At 38.8% G+C, this 21602-nt stretch overlaps 1 protein-coding gene and 1 long non-coding RNA gene across 2 annotated transcripts in view; both read right to left on the reverse strand.

Annotated features, from left to right (window-relative positions):
- The window catches only part of LOC129755015 (beta-1,3-glucan-binding protein-like), a 48383-nt gene that overhangs the window by 6583 nt on the left and 20198 nt on the right, over positions 1-21602 (reverse strand). The window lies entirely within an intron of this gene.
- On the reverse strand, positions 13170-21017 carry LOC129755016 (uncharacterized). Its single transcript, XR_008739145.1, has 3 exons — positions 19818-21017; positions 19382-19753; positions 13170-13554 (listed from the first exon to the last, which is right to left on the reverse strand). It is a non-coding gene; the product is annotated as an uncharacterized LOC129755016 (long non-coding RNA).

A 21602-nucleotide genomic window follows, 5' to 3' on the forward strand; every position in this document is an offset into this window, starting at 1 on the left:
GCCAGCACTTCGAATCAAACAAATATGGCATATGACCTTACAAGACACATCGACTGGAAAAAATATGCGAACACGATTACAACAGCCATCAATTCTATGAATGTTCTTCCTCCTTTGGAAGAGTATAACTTCCTAGCTTGTTTGATACATGAAAGCGCAGTCTGTGCTCAAACGAAACCCATCCCAAATTCATCTGTACGTCGAAGGCCTCCTAACCCATGGTGGGACAACCAGTGCTCCAAGCTTTATAAGGACAAATCAAAAGCATTCAAAGATTTTAGAAAATATGGAACCCTCGATCATTTTCAAGCATATCTGTCCCTTGAAAATCAATTCAAAAAATTGATTAAAGGGAAAAAACTAGCACATTGGCGTACATTCGTGGAAGGGTTATCACGAGAAACGTCCTTGAATACCTTGTGGAAAGTAGCACGAAACATGCGTAATCGATCTTCAACAAATGAAAGCGAGGAACATTCACATAGATGGATATTCAACTTTGCACGAAAAGTCTGTCCCGATTCCACACCGAACCGAAAAGTTGTCCGGAATGTGTCCCTAGACAGGTGCGATCTGGATTCCAGCTTTTCGATGGTCGAATTCTCACTTGCCCTCCTCTCTTGCAACAATTCAGCTCCGGGAATTGATAAAATCAAGTTTAACTTGTTGAAAAACCTTCCGGATGCCGCAAAATTTCGCTTGTTAAATTTATTTAATCAATTCTTGGAGCACAACATTGTCCCCCAAGAGTGGAGACAAGTGAGAGTCATTGCTATCCAAAAGCCCGGAAAACCAGCGTCTGATCCCAATTCGTACCGTCCAATAGCGATGTTGTCTTGCCCAAGTAACACCGTTTGTTTTGTAAGACTCTTGAAGCCTCTTATAAAACCTAAACTTTGTCTAGAAGCTTGCTATAAAACTTTTAATGCTACTTGGGTTGTATACGCAAATTGATGGAGAAAATGATATTGTTTCGTTTGGACAAATGGGTGGAAACAAATGGTCTCCTTTCAGATACTCAATTTGGGTTTCGAAGGGGCAAAGGAACAAACGATTGTCTTGCTTTGCTGTCTTCAGAGATACAAATGGCGTACGCAAAACGTGAGCAAATGGCTTCAGTGTTTCTAGACATAAAGGGAGCTTTTGATGCAGTCTCAATAGAGGTTTTGTCAGACAAGTTGCACTCCCGGGGTCTGCCTCCTCTATTGAACAACATCTTATACAGCTTGCTTTGTGAGAAACATCTGAACTTTGCTCACGGAGATATTGCAGTTAGAAGAATCTCCTACATGGGCCTTCCACAGGGTTCATGTTTGAGTCCACTTTTGTACAACTTTTATGTAAGTGACATCGACAGTTGTCTCTCTGAAGGCTGCACTCTAAGACAACTTGCAGATGACGGCGTGGTGTCTGTCACAGGATCTTCCGAGTCTCATCTGCACAGACCTTTACAAGATACTTTAGACAGATTGTCTTCCTGGGCTTTGGGGCTTGGGATTGAGTTTTCCCCTCAGAAAACGGAGATGGTTGTTTTCTCTAAGAAACATAGACCTGCTCAACCTAAGCTTCAACTCCTAGGCAGGACGATCACTCAATCGAGGTGTTTTAAGTATCTTGGGGTTTGGTTTGATTCCAAATGTACTTGGAGAGCCCATATTGAGTATCTGAAAGGAAAATGCCAACAAAGAATCAATTTTCTCCGATCAATCACTGGCACCTGGTGGGGAGCCCATCCAGAAGATCTTTTAAAATTGTATCGAACAACCATTCTCTCAGTGATGGAATATGGTAGCTTCTGCTTCCAGTCAGCTGCCAAATCTCACCTCATCAAACTCGAGCGTATCCAATACCGCTGTCTTCGCATCGCTCTGGGCTGTATGCCCTCAAAGCATAACATGAGTCTCGAAGTTTTGGCAGGAATACTTCCTCTTAAAGATAGATTCAATCTACTATCACTTCGGTTCCTCATCAGGTGTGAGGTCATGAACCCATTGGTGATTGTGAATTTTGAAAGGTTACTTGAGCAAAATCTTCGAACTAGATTTATGTCTATATACTATGTCCTCATGTCAATGCCGGTAAACCCTTCTTCGTATTCTCCAACTCGTGTTTGTAGCCCAGACTACGATCATTCTTCTGTCCAGTTTGATTTGTCTATGCAGCAGGAAATTCGTGCAATCCCGGTCTCGCATCGCCCTCTTCTGATTCCAAGAATTTTCGAAGCTAAATATAGACACGTCGATGCTGATAAAATGTACTTTACCGATGGATCACTTATAGAGGAATCAACAGGATTTGGAGTGTTCAACGAAATATATAGCGCCTCTCACAGTCTTCAGTCACCATGCTCTGTATATGTAGCGGAGTTAGCAGCTATTCACTGGGCTTTGGACAGTATCGCATCACGGCCAGATGGACACTTCTATATTGTAACGGATAGTCTGAGCTCTGTTGAAGCAATCCATTCGATAAAACCGGGAAAGCACTCGCCGTACTTCCTCGAGAAGATACGAAATAATTTGAGTGCTTTATCAAAACGTCGCTTTACCATCACCTTTGTTTGGGTTCCCTCTCATTGCTCGATAGTGGGCAATGAGAAGGCAGACTCTCTGGCAAAGGTGGGAGCGATGGAAGGCGACACGTATCAACGTGAAATCGCCTTCAACGAATTTTACTTTATAGTTCGAAAAAACTCTCTTGTCAACTGGCAGCGCAAATGGGACGAGGATGACAAGGGTCGGTGGTTCCACTCGATTATCCCAAAGGTAAGCCTTAAACCATGGTTCAATAGATTGAACTTGAGTCGGGATTTTATTCGTATATTTTCCCGTCTCATGTCCAATCATTGTTCCTTAGACGCGGTACTCTATCGTTTTGATATTGCTGGCAGCAATCTATGTGGTTGCGGCCAAGGTTACCATGACATCGAGCACATTGTTTGGTCGTGCGAGGTCCATCTTGTCGCTAGAACGAATTTAATAGACTCCCTAAGGGCCCGAAGAAAACCACCCTATGTTCCAGTGAGAGATGTGCTGGCTGTGATAGACTTGGATTACATGTTCGAAATATATCTTTTCCTAAAAGCTATTGATCTTCGTCTATAATTCTTTTTATTTTCACATTTCCCTATCTATCTTCTATCTTTTCTTAAAAAAGTGAACTAGATATAAGCACACAATTGTAATCAAACAAAATGAGTTTGGCTCCTTAAAGCCTAAAGGTATGAGCCGTTTCAAATAAAGAATTTACAAAAAAAAAAAAACTTTAACTTCAAATCGATTTATAATTTCAAAATTTCAATTAAGCATTATTGATAGATGCTAAATTAGCTTGTTAATAATACAAATAATCATCTTTTCTCCTTTTTTTTCGTTGTTCGATTTGACCTTCGTAATCCTTCTTTTTGCGGTAAAATATAATCTTCTTCGTTCTCGGTACTCCATTCAGGATCCGACAGGATCCGCTTCCTCAAAAATAAATGAGTCCGCTGCGAACCCGTAAAAATCTGAACTCGATTCCGAAAAATACGCCATCTCTTCTTCTTCGCTTCGCCTTCTTTTCCGTATGGTGGACTCCTGTTGACCAGACCAAGTAAAACGTCGCCGCCTTCTTCATTGAAAACAAAATGTAAAGCTGTGTTCCGTTGAGGGGCTGGCGCTGACTTCAACTGGCGTTTATGCGCCAACACAATCCTTCCTCCAAGCAGTACTCATGACCTCCTGAATTATGTGCTCCTCTTGTAGCAAATGAACGCTCGCCTCAGGGACAGCCACCTTAGTGAACGAATTTCGCCAACCATTGCAGAAAACATACAACCAAGTCCAGCCCATCAATGGTACGAATGCGTTGCCACATTGGAGTACCACTATTAATGCCTTCACTCCGTTCAGCTTGCAGAAACACTAAATTTGCCCAAAACATTCAATCTCTTTCCATCAATTTCCACCAACCGTTTGTTGCAATCTAACAATTCAAAATTTTTAAAAGCTCGTTTGAAGAATTCTTCCGATATAACAGTTTCCGCCGATCCAGAATCTACCTCCATAGTGAAATTACGCTTATCAATCACCACCTCTACATAACACGGCTCATTCAGCTTCTTAATTGAGGAAATCATTAGACAAGATTCTTCTTCTGTTTCCGAATCAGAATTCATATCAATTTTCAACCTTTTAAATAAAGCCGAAGTAGATCCGCTTGGTTTAGGAGAATCAACAAATCGAACCGCTGACTGCTGCCTTGAATGGTATTTTCTGGGTGTATTATTGCGGAAATTGCACCTATTTAGACTTCTGTGCAAATAATTTCCTCGCAGAAATATTTTCGCACTGACGCACACATAGACAACCCGTGTCAGTTTTTCAAATCAGCCGTTGCTCGCTTCTGATTTTCGAATCACATTTCCAAACGGCATAATCATTATTGTTTTGGCGAAAATTATTATGAAATGCATGCGAACCAAGAAGTTGAATAACGAAAATTTACCGATCAACAAATGAAAAGAAACGAACAGAAAACAGAATGCATTCTGTACATTCGGGTACAAGAATGTACAGAACAAATAAATCATGCATTATTCGGGCGTTTTTCGAATTACTGAAAAATAAGCCAAAAAATTATGGATTCACTTACAATTTTTACTGAAACACCAGTTGCAATTGTTTTTAATTCAATTTTATCCAAAGATGTAAAGAATATCGATATGTGTCATTGTCTATGTATAGGTCTGTGAGCAGATTTTACTACGCGCAAATTATTTGCACGGGGGTCTAAATAGGTGCAATCTGCGCAGTTTGTTGAAGAAGGCAACGGTGCATATGAAAGTTGATTTTTTGGTAGAAATAATTTGAAGTAACTAAACTCTGATGTTGGTCCTTTTTTCATAAAGTCCCTTTCCAACTTTTAGCTCATGATAGTTTATATAAAGAATGTGATGGTGTTAGTGAGTGCGGAATTGTTACCTGTCAAATCAGATTTTCTCAATAGTCTAAAAATTCATGCAATAGACAATATTATTACGCTTACGTTGATAGCAATAATCTCTAGTATGCCCCTTCTTATCACAATACGAGCATATGTACACCAGGGGCGGTCCTAGAGATGGCTCTTGGGGGGGGGGGTGATTTTCCAAATTTTCAAAATTCGGTCAGTATAAAGGAACGTTAATATCTGGTGAAAAAACAAACATTTCAGTAAGCGAAAGGAGATGGAGGAGTACCGGGGGGGGGGGGGGGGGGGAGTTTTGAATTTTGGTTTTGTTTTTTTAATTTCTTAATATATAAAATCAGCACTTATGTAAATATAAATTATGTGGAAAATACGGTTATCTAAATCAGTTTCTGAACTATGAAGCTTCTGGAACTAAATTTTATTTGATTTGCTCATGAATTTAAAGTTATCATACAAAATATCCAATTTTTATTGTACTAAAACGAATGAAATAGTCACAAATGCAACAAAACATTATAAAAAAAAGTGATTAATTCTTTCTTATTCTTCATGTAGGTACCTACACATAATTCCAAATTTTTTAAATGATTTTGAATTATAAAAAAAAATGAAATGAAGGGTTAGTTCTAAAAATTAATACTATTCTTAAGGGGGGGGTAGGGTCTAACACTTTCAAAAAATCGATTTTTTTATTTTTTTATTTTCTTATTGTAAAACATTTCAAGAATGTTGTGTCAAATTTTCAAGTCAATTGAAGCAAAACTGTAGAAGTTATAGGCCTTTATCTCCTCCTATCTAATACTGCAAGAAAGCAACAGCAGAAACTTCAAACGCGTTTTTCTCGAAAGCACATTTTTAAAGTCCGTGGACATCGTCATTTGAAAACTACTTATCCGATTCTATTCAAATTTGGAACATATTTTCTACATATAAAATACCAGACCCCAACGTTTTTCTTTTTTGATTTTTTTACTTTGGGGAGATTTTACAGGTAAAAAATGGCGGATTTTTAAGTGAAAAATCGTAGTTTTTACTTCAAACAGCCACAAAAATTTCATTAAAATATTTTTAAGTTAAATAAAAACGTTGGGGTCCAGAAAAACATCTATTAATAATATTTTGCTCTGATTTTTTGACTTCAGATGATTCTGTGCTGAGATACAGTGTCCACCGCAAATCCTGTTTTCTAAAAGGCATCCTCGAAAATGCTCCGTCACCGGCTCATTTTTCAATATTTTTCTACGAAAAAATTACTAAATGTTCTTTTAACAATGCATTGTATAATGCAAAAAATTTGAATACATTTGTTTGAACGATAGCTCTAGAAAAAAAATCGTGAAAATGGTGTTTTTTTATACCCGTTAGACCCTACCCCCCCCTTAAGGGAACAGCCTCAATCATTTCCAATCGAAATAGCTAAGCTTTCAGATTCAGAATATCAAACCTTAAGCTAAATTTGGACTTAAAATTTCAATATTGTTGTTAGATGAGCTGAAAGCAATATCGGCGACATAATTGGTGTAGATCTTGAAATCCAGTAGTTTTTGTCAAAAATCACTAAAAGATCTTCCGACTGTTCAGCATGATAAATTGCCTTGTTGCCGAAAAAATAGTCGACTGATAACGGGATAGTTTTAATTCACAAGGGAAAAATTAAAACAGTGGTAATCTGATTTTGGAAGATTTTTGCGTCCCAAACTCGATTTTTATGTCAGATTTTTTTTCTCTCACTTCTTATTTTTTGGCAATTGGTAATTTTAAAACTTAGCAGTTTAGACGGAAATCGATCAATGATAATTGATAAAGTAACTAACCTACATGAACAAAAAAAAACATGTGTTAAATCTTTTCATTATCCTTTCCATTTTCATTATTCATTCAACGATACAGATTATAGGGAGGAATGCTACAAAGTGGCCAATTCCCGGAAAAAAAACAATACAGATTTTTTCTTGATAATCTTGTTCCGAAGATACAAAACATTTTTTTCACAACTTTGTTGAACGCTAAAAAGCATTTTCATTTGTTCATTATCATAAAAATATCCAAGATCGATTTTGGATCAAAATGTTTTTAAAATCCCGTATTTTACAAAATGGGGGAAAATACTTACTTCTATAATTTTTGTCTCCCAGAAGTCATGGTAAATTACTCACAATCTTCATGGATATTGATCATTTTGCTGGAAAGTGCACAAATCTTTTCAATGAATTTTTAACTTTTATTTTCAAAACTTATACCGGAAACAAGAGCTGTTAAAACAAAATCCAAATTGTCATTTAGTGCTCCTAAATAAGTCGAAATCAGTTTTCAAATTCTTTGCACCTCGGAAAATGTGAATTTGGTTTCCTTGTGTTATAGTTTTAAATGTAGATTTTTGGGTTCTGGAGATGGATTTGCATCTCTATCGCGAACACCAATTCTTTCATATTGAAACAGCTTTAATAAATACTTTTTTGTTCCTTTTGGGCTCTAAAAACCCATAGGGAACGCAAAAGTTATAACACGTAATCTCTTCTTTTCATTTTTTGTTGCTGGATCCTTGTGTTTCAACGCATTAGGTTGAATTAAGAAATCTTGAGAAGATTTTTTAAAATTTAAACTCTTACTGCGAATACTTTACCTTCGATTTATGTTTGGCAGTACTTGCATTTTTTCCATGGTCATCCGTAATAGGAATGTTTCATATGATACATTTCAAACAAAATTAAATTAAATCGGATATAAAACTTAAATTTTTGTTTTTGAATTTCATAACATAGGTTATTAATTTTAAGTTTATAATTAATATTAGAATGATGGAAAATTGAGGGTGAATAAACTCGCGAAAGACAATCTTTGCTGTGATTCAGAAACTGAATTTTTATTTGCAATAAGTCATAAATTTCTTGTAAACGCAAATGAAAAAAGCACTGCTTTAGATTTATAAATTAAGTTAGCATTAGACATCTGATATGACTTTATAAAGTTTAAAAATTCTCAATAAACCAGCTGTAAATAAAAAAAAACAAAAAGAATTTTAAATTCAAATTTATATTTCAATTTCAGATACGTATAAGCTTTTTTATCTTTAAGTTAAGTTTTATTAGAATGAATTGTCCTGATTCTGAATTGATAATTTTCCATCGATTTAGAAAAATATTTTTAAATTAAAAAACAACCTAAAACGCTTAAAACTTTATCTGAAATAAATTTCATGCGGTTTTAACACTTGTTATTGATAACGATAGAATTTTTTTAGTGAAATATTGGTGAAAAACATAAAGATAGATAAGAAAGTTAGATTTTAAGTCATACGTTTCTTAACCGCCTACTGGAAAATGCTGCTGGCGATGGAGAATTTGACTACAATTTAAATTTCTTACTTTAAAGGCAATTTATCACTTGAAACATGGTAGAACATGGTAGAAATTTCTAAAAATTAAAGAAAATTGAAAGTCACAAGGTTCCGTACGTTTATAGTTTAATGTTTTTTTTAAATTGTTTTCTGCTAAATTTTAGCGAATGGAAAAGGAGTTGCATATTGAAGGCAATAATTTTATGACGACAGCAGAACAAATATTTCAGTCTTTCAATCATAATCACCCCCTGATATGGCTTTTTCAAATTTGTCATTTCATTAAAATTCAAAACAAAACTGAGAATTAGGAAGCTCTGAATTTAAAGCAAATACAAAATTTATTACGATTTGCTCGTGTTAATTTAGGCATATGAGGGAAATTAGTGGCAATAAAAAAAAGCTGTCCCTACATTTCATTAACAGCAAATACAAAATCAACTCTCTAAGTAACTCAACAAAAGTTTTTGGTTAAAAAGAAAACGAGTTTGGCTCCTTCAAACCTAATCGTATGAGCCGTTTCAAATAAATCAGTTAAAAAAAAAAGTTTTTTGGTATAATTCAGTCCAGGGAATTGCAAGTTACAGCTGCTTGAGTTTGATGGACCGACTTTTTTCAATACTGAGCAATATTTGAAAAATGATAAATAAACTTTTTTTGTTGAACAAAAACCCCCACGGAGTGGAAAATTTTGAAAATTCAAAAGCACATCTACTAAAAAAAGTTCCAAGTTTTTATAGAAATTCAAGTATTTGCGGGTATTTTGTAACGGTTTTTTGCCGCTTGGGGGGGGTGATCACCCCGATCACCCCCCCCATAGGACCGCGCCTGAGTTACACTCGTTTGTATGGCTTTCTTCTTTCCCAGCTATCACTCCTATTCCTGTATCTTGGTGACCTCTCCCTGCTATCGCTCCTGCTACGCTGTCTAAAATTCGGTTTAACTGAAATCCTTTCTTCCCTTCTACCCAAACGCGCTATAATTCCTCCACGATTTTCTTCCCCATTCAATTTCCTCGATTTTTCCAAAGCCAACTCGTTGCTCAACAACATCTTTTCAGCTTTCGCTGCCGTTAAATTATCCTCGTTGAACATCCTGCTCTGTAACTGTTTGTCAAAGGTACCAATAACTAACAAATCCCTGATAAATCTTTCTTTCAAAGTTCAAAAATTGCATTCTTCCGCCGCCAGTTTCACGGCTAGAATGAAATCAATCGCCTTTTCGTCATATCGTTGTCTCCTTGTCCAAAATTCATTGCTAATTATGACCTCAGAATCGGTCTTGTCATAGTTAGTGGTATGAATAAGGTTTAGCAATTGCTTCGATAGCTTTTACTTAGCTCGAAATCAATCAAAGCAAAAGTCCAAAGCATTTGCTTAGTTTGGTATGAATAAACATTTGCTTAGCGGATGTGTACTAAAGTCTTAGAACATAGCTTTTGCTTCGAAAAATAGAGCTATCCAACCAGCAGAATCTGAAGTTTTCTAAAGTAAAATGAAAGAAGACGATCAGAAAATTGAAAAGTACGGCTAAAGTAGCCTTGAAGTCGACGAAGCGGTTGGTGGGTGTAAGAACGACCGGAATTTTTGGTTAAATGCGTGCTCGTATGTTGATGTTTAAAGAAAAATGAAAACATATTCGAATATTTTCAAACAAAAAATTGCCTAACTTAAATTTTTATCATAAGCTCTTCCACATGTATTCGGATCGGGATAATCCGATGTATAAAAAAATGGCAAAAGGCGCGCATTTTAATTTAGATTTTTTTTAAATCTTAGGATTATAACAAAATTATATAAAAATGATAGATCTGTATAATATTTTAAATTATTACAATTTATTTCTTACTTTGAGCCAATTGGCACTTCTTCCACTATAGCCGGATTATTTTTTTAATTTGAAATATTTACTAATTGATTTGTTTAATTTTATCTTAGACGAATGATTTTATACAACGCAAGAAATATGAAAAAAAGTTGGGTTATCACTTCGAATTTTCTTCATCCATGTTGAAAATGCCTTTTTGAATTGTTTTGAAGTGAAATATTGCTAATTTGATAAATTCATGACGTTATTAAAGAATTTTTTATTGGAAAAGTCTGCTACCGAGCATGCTTAGAAAATAAAGCAATTGCTAGGAGATTTGTCGAGCAATTGCTTCAGATTTGAGCTTTATTCATACCAAACTAGCTTGTTCTAAAAGTAAAAGCTCCTGACTGAGAAAACAGCTGTCAAAAAAACTTTATTCATAACAACCGAAGCAATTGCTTTAAGCGACTGCTCGACTGCTCGATTTAGTTTAGCAAAAGCAATTACTAGGTTTTTTTCATACCACCCAGTATTTCTTTAAAGCTTCAATAATATCCTGATAGGGAATGTCCTTGACATCCCTACCCGGAAAAAGTAATTTTACCCGTGAATAAACCTCGGTTCCACAAACAGCCAGAAAAGATGATTTGTACTTGGCTTCTGCGTAATTGTTGTGTTTGAATATCCATTCCAGCTGCTCAACATGTAACGGGTACATCAAATCGAAACAATTTATTCATAATTTGCTAAATATACTTAAACCAATTGAAGAATTCATTCATTTTAATTACTTAAATAAATAAGCCTTATCTTAATGTAACAATAATTTATATTAATATTCAAATACATATGCCAATAGAAATTTCGCCGTAATTAAAATAATTAAAGACAAGAACGAAACAAACACCCATTACCATATGAAGCACCACCCCAAATGAACAATCATCAATCATTAACACATCTGAGTGACCGACACAATTCTGGCGGCAAGCACGTGACTCTAGATGCTATCTTCTGTAGGCCACCGACCACTTTCTTATTTTGGCGTCAGGTGAATGACCTCTTTCGGGGGCTTTTGTGCACTTATTTTGGCAGAGCAAAAGTTGGGCCTCTATTTTCGGGTTCAGAAGGGGAAGACGAGGACTACTCGAAGAATTCGCGAATTGGGATTTAATTGTTTGATTTCGCGATTAGACTCGTTCGTATCGGGTAGTTCCGGTTGCGAAGTCAAGCTAGATCAGGTCGATCAGCGGACGATTGAGACTCCAAGCTCACTTACGTCCGGTGATTAGTAGAGTCAGGATCAATTAGTGTTCTTTTACTTAGGTTCGACAGGTAACTAAGTTCAGTGTGTGATTCCGAGACTAGGTTCCCTTATCTAAAAACCCTCTTTTTCGCATTAGTCGGTGTCAGGAAAACTAAAGGGCAGCTTAGGGAAGTGCAGTGCAAAAAGTGGTGCATTTGACTAATAGGTAGGTGGAGACCCGAATGGGCTAAATTTACAACCCGTACCGCCAAAATGTGCAACCCCGACATGTGTTTAACCACCAGCCACAGATACGCACACCCGCCGCAGCTTCCATCCTAGAGGAAGGACACCGGGCCGGTCGCGAACCACCGCGGGGTCCCGCAACAACAACTCCCGCCAGTTTCGCCACCACCACCCAGCCACATTGAAACGCGGCACCACAGCCGTTTGCACCACGAGGGGCCGACAGCAAGCGGGTTGGCAGCTGACAGACGTACCAACATTCGCCGAACGTTTCACCCAGCCAAACCGAAACCGAATTCGACCAAGCTTCCAGCGGGCCACACTGCATAGCTGCGCAAATGCTATGCGGTGACCGGCCGAACAAAAAAGGTTCTAATCGCCCCGTCTTAGCTACCTGCATAGCCCTCGACCAGCAAACATCCGCCGGGAGAGCGATAGGTAGCCGCAAAGGAGCGACTGAACGCGCCGAGACAAACATAAAGTCCCGCCAACAGCTAGCAGTTCGAGTGAGTACTCATAGTAAACCCACCCATATTCTTTAGCGATTGTTATACCTGGTATGTTTTCGCAGCTTTTACCGTCTCTTTTAAGCCGGATAAATAAAGTGTTTTTCACACTTTCTGGCGGAGAAATTACGTTTTTCGGACTGGCGAGCCGACGAAAGTAGCCTTTTCACCACCCACGCGGTGGAAAAACCGAAAAATTAAATGAAAATCAAATGATTTTCCCAAGCAAAATCGCTAAGTGATTTAGCGAAAACCAAGCGTCTCCACCAATATGCACTGCTAGGTAGAAGTAGAAAGAGGGAAAAAATCGTTTAGGCCTAAACAGTATGATGTAAACACTACACGACACACATCAAAATCAATAAAACGAAATCAATTATTGTAATGGAAAAGCGAATATTTTTGTAATGATCGACTGATTGGGATAACTGGGAAGGGAGTCACACGCTGTTCGTTGTTCGGGATTTATTTTGTATCTTTACTGCGGAGATTGGCCGTGAATCCAATCGATTTCTGTCTCTTCTGATCCAGGTAAGGGGTTTGGTCTTGTCCGATGATTAGCGCCCCTAGCTTGCTTTCGTAACGAACAGCTAACTCTCTTTTCCACGGATTTCTCCCGGGTTTTGTCTCGACTTCGGGGCGGCCCTTAGGGGTCGAAGTACGGATCCCTTTTTAGAGTCCCTTCCGCTTCTTTCCCAAAATCGGGAATCAAAAGGAACTCGCGACCGAGTCTCATCAGCTGGGCAAGATAAGAAAGGGTAGGTGGTCTTCCAAACGGAAGTGGCGCTTAAGCCACCTGCTTAAAACCGGAAGCGTGTCGGGCCTCTCGTTATATTTGGCGCCCAACAAGAAAAGGCATTTTTTGAATTTGAAGTCACGTAATATTGGAATCAAAATACATTTGTAAAGTATCTTCAAGTAGTCGTGAATCGCCGCATTTACCCTCTTTATAGAAACTGGGTTGCTTCAAAAAAGATTGTTCGGATATTGCTATTGCATTGAAAAATTTTGCATTCATTTGGGTTATTAAAAATTTTATTGTTTCGTTCGTAAAAATACATATTGAAACCATTTTATATTGTTATTGCTAGATAAGGCCTAAAATTAATTTGTATTTCTTTTCTCACCATATATAATTTATTCTCTTTTTTTGTTTATAATTATACACATAGTAGTCGAAACTCTTATACATTTTTTTTCGCCATAAGTTCGTTTTTTTATTTACTTTATTTTTTTTTTACCCGATTATTAAAAACATTTTCTTTGAATTACAATTTGAATTCATATTTAATTATATTGGTTTAAAATATCCATTAGTTCTCATAAATTGTTTCGCCTTCATTTAATAATTTCCGCCGTAATATCTCTCGTCCTAACATTTCTCGATCCGCATACGTCACCGGAACGGTTGTTCCGAAAACCTTTTGAAGATGATCCGTTATTTCCCAAGACCGGAAGATCTAAACGAGGAAGAAGTAAACTATGAATTAGTCATTAGGAATCAAGCAGAGTCGGTGATGAGATTAGATTTGTGCGGCAAGCAAAGGCGTTTGCGAAAATTATTCCATGATGATAAAAAAGAAAAAGCAGACTACGCTTCTGGGGTAAATATTACCGATGAGGCACCCCACATAGAGGGGAGGATTGAAAATCTAAAAAAATCTTTAGACAAGAAAGTCGAAGCTAAATATGAATCAAGGGTCCTACATTATTGGATGAGGGTGAATCGTTCAGTTACTCTGAACGAGGAACAGGATTCAATGAAATCTAGTCTTTTGGACAAAATAGAGAAATTGATATCCGTTTACAGATTAGGAAGCAACTCCGTAGAAAAAGAACAAGAGAAAGGGCAGGAGGAAACCGAGGGGGCAACAGGTCCACTTAATAAAGAATCGATGACGAAAGCGTGGAGGCCTCGGGAACAACATCAGGTTGAGCATCCTTGGGAACTCAAACAGCACCATGACTTAGGACCAAAAGATCACATCAACACCAGAACAGGTACCAAGAAAAAACTCATAGAGCAACCAGGAGGGGAAATACTAACACGTCAAGAATTTGACCAGATGTGGCAGGTAAATAGCAGGAAACTGCAAGAATCATTCGAGCGGGAAGTACACTCCTTAAAGAAAAGTCTTGAGGAGAAAGACGAGCTTATTTCTCATTTGTACAAAGCAAATGCAGAGAAAGCTTATCGAAGCGCACATAAAACCCGCCAACCAAATCATGGGTCAGGGTCAGATTCCGAAAGTGAAACTTTTGGGGTACATAAAAGGCCACTGAACAGACCGGGGGTCAGAAGTCAATCGTCAGACAGTTCTTTGGATAGGAACAGCGCTAGAAACTACCGAACTCCTTTCCAACAAACCAGACGTAGTTTAGAGTCGTCAGGATCCGCTTTGCTCAGAGACGAGCATGCCTACTCCGCTTACAGATACCGCCGAGAACATATTGGTAGGGTCGAAAAGTGGAAGCTTCGTTTCAACGGAGATGCGAAAGCGATGTCAGTCGAAAATTTCTTATACAAAATTAATAAACTAGCAGAACGAGAGGGCGTTCCAAAGCAGTCGGTTCTCAGAGACATCCATATGCTGTTGGAAGGCACAGCAGCAGACTGGTTTTTCACTTATGTGGACGATCTGAACACATGGGAGGTTTTCCAACAGAAAATAACTCACCGTTTTGGTAATCCAAATATGGATAAAGGAATCAAAGATAAAATTCAAGATCGGAAACAACTCAGAGGGGAGACTTTCGTGGCTTTCGTTTCAGAAATCGAGAAGTTGGAACGGATGTTATCCCGACCACTCTCGAGGAGGGAAAAATTCGAGACAATCTGGAAAAACAGGCGTCCACAGTATCTTTCCAGACTTTCGACTATTCGAGTCAAGGATCTAGATCATCTGATGATCTTGAACCATCGAATAGACGCCACTAATCTCCAACTCCAAAGCCATATATCGGAACATCCTAACCGTAGATGGGTCAACAACATTGAAGTAGACGATTACGATGATTATGAGTATCTGTCAGGCGATCCCTTACCGGTGAACGCAATTCGAGGACCATCTACACAAACACCTACTTACGGAACACATCAAACGTACAGGGAAAATATACCAAATCGTTCAAATTTCAAAAACCAGCAAACTCCGCAACATCAGAACAACACTCCGAAACAAGATATAAATTCCCAAAATCAAAGGCAACATTTTAGAAACACTCCATTCAATACGCCTACAGGCAGTCGGGTAGACGATCATACCAGTAGTCCACAGTATGTAGATCGAAGGCCTAACGGACGCAGTGAAGAACGACCAGCTCATTCCGCGGGTTGTTGGAACTGTAAAGGCGAGGACCATACCTGGAGACAGTGTACGAGGCCGCGAGTCATATTTTGTTTTCAATGCGGGAATCTGGGAAGAACATTGAGAACGTGTGAGAGATGCCCAAGGACGTCACAGACTCGCACAGTCAATAACATCCAGGGAAACGAGTAGAAGGGTGTGAGCGGGGGATAGCTAACACTCTGCAACCGAAAAGCGTTCCCACTAATCTCAATCCAAGAAACTACGACCCTTTTTCCCAAATTTACCATATCAGAATAAATTCAAAAAAATGCCCTCACATCAAAATAAAAGTTTTCGATACTGAAATTGAAGCTCTCCTGGACTCGGGTGCAGGAATCAGTATTTTAAACTCGGTTGAACTTGTAGAAAAATACGGCCTTAAGGTTCAACCAGCGAACTATCAAGTATCCACGGCAGACGGGACTAAATATAAATGTCTGGGCTACATTAACATACCTTTCTCATACAAAGGCCACACAAAAGTTGTGCCCACGATTATCGTTCCGGAAATCTCCAGGAAACTGATCCTAGGGGCAGACTTTTGGGATTCGTTCAAAATTAAACCGATGATCGACTTAGGACACGGTCTCGAAGAGTTAGAAATTACAGAGGAACAGGCAGAACCACTTTGCTTTGCGATTGAACCAATTCACAACCTTCCAAAAATAGAGGATCAGGAAGAAGACGATACCTTAGACATACCGATTTATGAGGGACCAACAGACTCGACACCGGATCCAGAGGGAATTGAAACCGAGCACGAACTATCTTTCGAGGACAGAAAACGACTCACGAGTATCATCAAAAACTTCGAGTTAACATCAACAGGAAATCTAGGGAAAACCCACCTGATAGAGCATGAGATAATTTTAAAAGAGGGGGCAGTTCTAAAAAATCCACCTATGTACCGATGCTCGCCTTACATGCAGGATGCGATCAAAGCGGAAGTGGAAAGGTTTAAAAAATTAGATGCTATTGAAGAATGTTTTAGCGAGTGGACCAATCCTTTGGTACCAGTCCTAAAAAAGAACGGGAAGGTGAGGGTATGCCTTGACTCTCGGAAGCTTAACAAGTTGACCGTTAAGGACTCATTTCCTATGAGGAATATGCAGGACATCTTCTGCCGTCTAGGGAAAGCCAAGTTCTTTTCGGTGATTGATTTAAAGGATGCCTACTTCCAAATCCCGTTGAAAGAGAGCAGTAGGAATTTCACCGCTTTTCGAACGCCCGAAGGGGTCTGGAGATTCAAGGTTCTCCCATTCGGAATCCAAAACGCATCCTTTAGCATGCAGCGGCTTATGGCGAGGGCATTAGGTTTCGACTTGGAACCTAACGTCTTCGTCTACCTCGATGACATAGTCATCGCTTCCAGTACGTTCGAAGAACATCTAAAGTTGTTGGAAGAAGTTGCAAAAAGGTTAAGATTCGCGAAACTAACAATTTCATTAGAGAAATCTAGATTCTGCAGGAAACAAGTAGTATATCTAGGTTACTTACTGAACGAGTCAGGAGTGGCCATAGACACTACTCGCATACAACCGATCCTCGACTACGCGCAACCGAAAAATCAAGAGGACATAAGACGACTTTTAGGATTAGCAGGATTTTACCAAAAATTTATTAAAAATTATAGCAAAATCACTGCACCTATCACCGATCTCCTATCGAAAGAACACAAAAAGATGACCTGGACGAAAGAAGCTGAAGAAGCTTTCAGGGAGCTTAAATCCGTGTTAACATCGGCACCAATTTTAGGGAATCCAGACTTTTCGAAAATCTTTACTATAGAGTCTGATGCGTCCGATAGAGCGGTAGGGGCAGCACTTGTCCAGGAACAAGACGGTGCAACAAGAATTATTTCGTATTTCAGTAAAAAACTAAACCGTACACAAAGGCGTTACTCCGCGGTGGAGAAAGAATGCCTTGGGGTGTTATTAGCCATCCAGCATTTCCGCCACTACGTGGAGGGTGTGAAATTTCGGGTTATTACGGACGCTAGGAGCCTTTTATGGCTGTTCAATATGGGCACCGAAACCGGCAATGCCAAATTGCTCCGTTGGGCATTGAGGATTCAGGCCTACGATTTCGATCTGGAATACCGAAAGGGCAAAGCCAACATTACCGCCGACTGTCTTTCGAGATCAATACCAATAGAGTGCATTTCGATAACAGCAATAGACGTTGTACAGGATCAGCTAACGGAACAAATTCGTTTACACCCAAGCAGATACCCAAACTATCGAATTATAGACGGAATTCTCTATCGTTACGTAACGACCAAGTCCAAACTGCAAGACCCTAGATTCGATTGGAAATGTGTCCCTAAAACCGCGGAAATAACTGGAATCATCAAGCTTATACACGAAAAAGCGCATTTCGGCATCGAGAAAACTCTCGCCGCGGTGAAGGAAAAATTCTACTGGGCCAACATGAATAACGACGTAAAAAAATTCTGCCGAGAATGCCTAACCTGCCAGGTGAGCAAGTCAGGCAACTCGAACATAACACCGCCAATGGGATCGCAAAAGCCAGCAGAGCACCCTTGGCAATTCGTTACGTTAGACTACATTGGTCCTCTACCACCCTCAGGGAAAAACCGCAACACCTGCCTTCTGGTGGCTACGGACGTCTTCACGAAATTTGTCATGGTACAACCGTTCAGGGAAGCCAAAGCCCATTCGTTAGTCGAATTCGTCGAAAACAACATTTTTCATTTGTTTGGAGTACCCGAAATTGTGCTAACTGACAACGGCTCACAATTTATTTCCAAATCCTTCAAAACATTACTGGACACCTACAACGTATCACACTGGCTCACGCCAGCGTACCATCCACAGGTAAACAATACCGAAAGGGTCAACCGAGTGATCGTGACGGCGATTCGAGCAACGTTAAAAAAAGCACACTCCCATTGGGCGGACAACTTGCAATCTATTGCCAGCGCGATTCGCGACGCGGTTCACGTTTCCACGAAATACAGTCCATATTTCATCATGTTCGGTAGGAACAGGATTTCGGACGGAAGTGAATACGCCACGATGAGAGAAATGCAACAAGCACCAGAAACAAATCCGAAATCACAGGCGGAGAGAACAGACTCACTATTCCAGCAGGTGAGAGAAAATTTAAAACACGCCTACGACAAACACGCAAAGACATACAATCTCCGTTCTAACACCAACTATCCGAAGTACGAAGTAGGAGAAAAGGTCTTAAAGCACACATTCGACCTTTCAGATAAAGGCAAAGGTTTTTGCAAAAAACTAGCTCCGAAATACGAGCAGGCGGTTATAAGAAAAGTGCTTGGAACAAACACCTACGAACTTGAGGATGACTGTGGAAAGCGCCTCGGAGTATTCCACAGTACAAACCTTAAACGCCTACACACAAACAACAACAAAACCTAACATAATGATATTTTTTCAGCTACGCACCTTTTAAAGAGACCAGTAACAAAAAACAAACCGATCCAGGGTATATTTTAAATTTCGAAGGACTCGCGAGGAAAGACTGGGTTCGATCCAAGCTGAGGGAACCGAAACAATCTTCATTCAAAGACAAAATAAGAGTTTGTCAACAACAGAAAACTCTTCCAGAAGATGTTCTTTCGTCAGCAAAATGAAAGACGACTAACATTTCCTTTAGCTATGTAATTAACGACTATTCCACGAAAACACCGGAGGGGAACTAACCATTTCGACGGACTCGCGAAGGGTACCTAACTATCTAAGCTGAGGGTACCGGAAAAGCAAACAACAAGAGCAACTTTCAAGCGCGGAAAGAAACCTCTTCTCAAACGAGAAAACCCTAAAATCGGGCGGAACCGATTGCGCACTTGTAAAATAGTAATTAGTAGTATTAATTTCCTAATTCCCTAATCATTAACTCTAAAATTAGTCGTAGGATAGGTTAATAACAAAATTAAAAACAAACTCACGGTTTTCCTTTGGAGATTTTCCTGTGTGTTGCATTCTTCAGCGTCGGGCGACGATAAGCTCATTCCCCGCGGGAACCGGGTGGAAATCCTCATCCTGTCCACATCTTCGGTACAAAACCAACATCTCCAATGGGATCCAATTTCGAAGCCTCTATAATTTCCGAGATCGCTGAAGTGGGCATATTTTACGTCGCCGGAGTTTGTCACCTGTAAGATTAAAAAAACAACACTTTACTATCCGTTAATTTACATACTTACCTGCTTCGATACAAGAAAAAAACTTTTTGGGAACGCCACCAGACTACGTCCACCCAGTCATGACCTCTACCAAGGATGGCCACTGCTTCCAGGATAACCGTCAGCGAGACCCCTCTGAAAGTAAACATAAACAAACCTTACTAATGTTGACTTTGACGAAGCAGCAATTTCACCATACTCGTCACGTAAGAACACTCCCGGACAACGGATGCTCCTTTCTCGGCAGAAACCGGGCGGTTATGCTTTGCAGATGCACCGGAACGAACGAGTTTTCGAAACCAGCGATACTTTCTATCCATTCCACGCGTCCTGCGTCGAACTTTTTCGGGTTTGTTTTGATTTCGTTTGACGTTTTAAAGTTGTGGTTGCCAGTTTGAATGAATTTTGTCGGAATGCATGTCGGAGTCCACGGAGGTGGATTCTGATGTATAAATGTTTGCTGAATGGAACAAGATTTATGAATGAGTTAATTGTAGATTTAGGTGATACTTCAGAATCTCAGGAGAGAATTATTTTCGAATGAGTTCTGTTTTTAAGAGTGGACTCCCTGTGAGAATAAAGGAACAGGTTTACTTGTGGAAACAAACAGGGAGAAAATTCGGTTTTTTTTCGTTTAAGAGGAATGTTCAACTATCCGTTTTCTCGCCAAAGGTAGGGGTAGGATATTTTGCTCAAACCTCGGAGTTCGTTTTTAAAAGGGAGCATTTACATTCCGTTATCGGTGCAACCAGGTGAGGGAGCAAATGCAACCAGACGTTTTCAGCCAGCAGTGGTGATACTTTAGGTTATAAATGCAGCAAATTTAGGTAGTTTTTTTTTGTACGAAAGGGGTGGCCACAACTACTGGACGTCAACCGGAATCGAAACAACCTTTTGAAAACTTCTTTGCTTTTGTTCAAATCATCTCTCATTCACCAAATCAATAGTTTCAGACAGTTTTTTTTTTGTTTTAATCTTGTATATTTCATATTCCTTTAATAGTTGATAGTTGTAAATATTTTTTTTTCCTTCCTCATAGTTTAGTGTAAACTTCCTGGAGTATTTTTTTTTATTTTAAACGGTTTTGTAGCAAGTAGCAAAGATTTTTGTTTTGAATCTAAAGCTTACTTATTGTTTTTTTCTCTTTTTCTGGTTTTTTTTTAGATAGTAGTTGTAAATATTTTTTTTTTCATTTCCTATTTCATTTTCCTTTTAGTCATTTTATTTTTTTTTCTTCTCTTGTTAGTTTTACATCGGTGGTAAATAAGTTTGTGGGTTTTAGTTTTCACTTTTTGAACTAATTTTGCGATTTTCGCTGGAGACCGGAGACTCACGTCGTTGATGGTCAGTGACAGGCCCTTTTAGGAGCTCCTGTAAATAGCGAGGAGTTATTAAGTTAACGCTGAATCCATATGACCCCGAAATCAATAACTTAGTTCAAACTGACAAAAACGAACCTACGAAAAATTTGATTGACTTTGAACCTTCGATTCAAGCCAATCAAATTTTTCGTAACTTTAGCACGGAATGATGTAACGGGTACATCAAATCGAAACAATTTATTCATAGTTTGCTAAATATACTTAAACCAATTGAAGAATTCATTCATTTTAATTACTTAAATAAATAAGCCTTATCTTAATGTAACAATAATTTATATTAATATTCAAATACATATGCCAATAGAAATTTCGCCGTAATTAAAATAATTAAAGACAAGAACGAAACAAACACCCATTACCATATGAAGCACCACCCCAAATGAACAATCATCAATCATTAACACATCTGAGTGACCGACACAATTCTGGCGGCAAGCACGTGACTCTAGATGCTATCTTCTGTAGGCCACCGACCACTTTCTTATTTTGGCGTCAGGTGAATGACCTCTTTCGGGGGCTTTTGTGCACTTATTTTGGCAGAGCAAAAGTTGGGCCTCTATTTTCGGGTTCAGAAGGGGAAGACGAGGACTACTCGAAGAATT

The sequence above is a fragment of the Uranotaenia lowii genome, chromosome 3, assembly GCF_029784155.1.
Source record: "Uranotaenia lowii strain MFRU-FL chromosome 3, ASM2978415v1, whole genome shotgun sequence".
Classification (NCBI taxonomy): Eukaryota; Metazoa; Arthropoda; class Insecta; order Diptera; family Culicidae; genus Uranotaenia; species Uranotaenia lowii.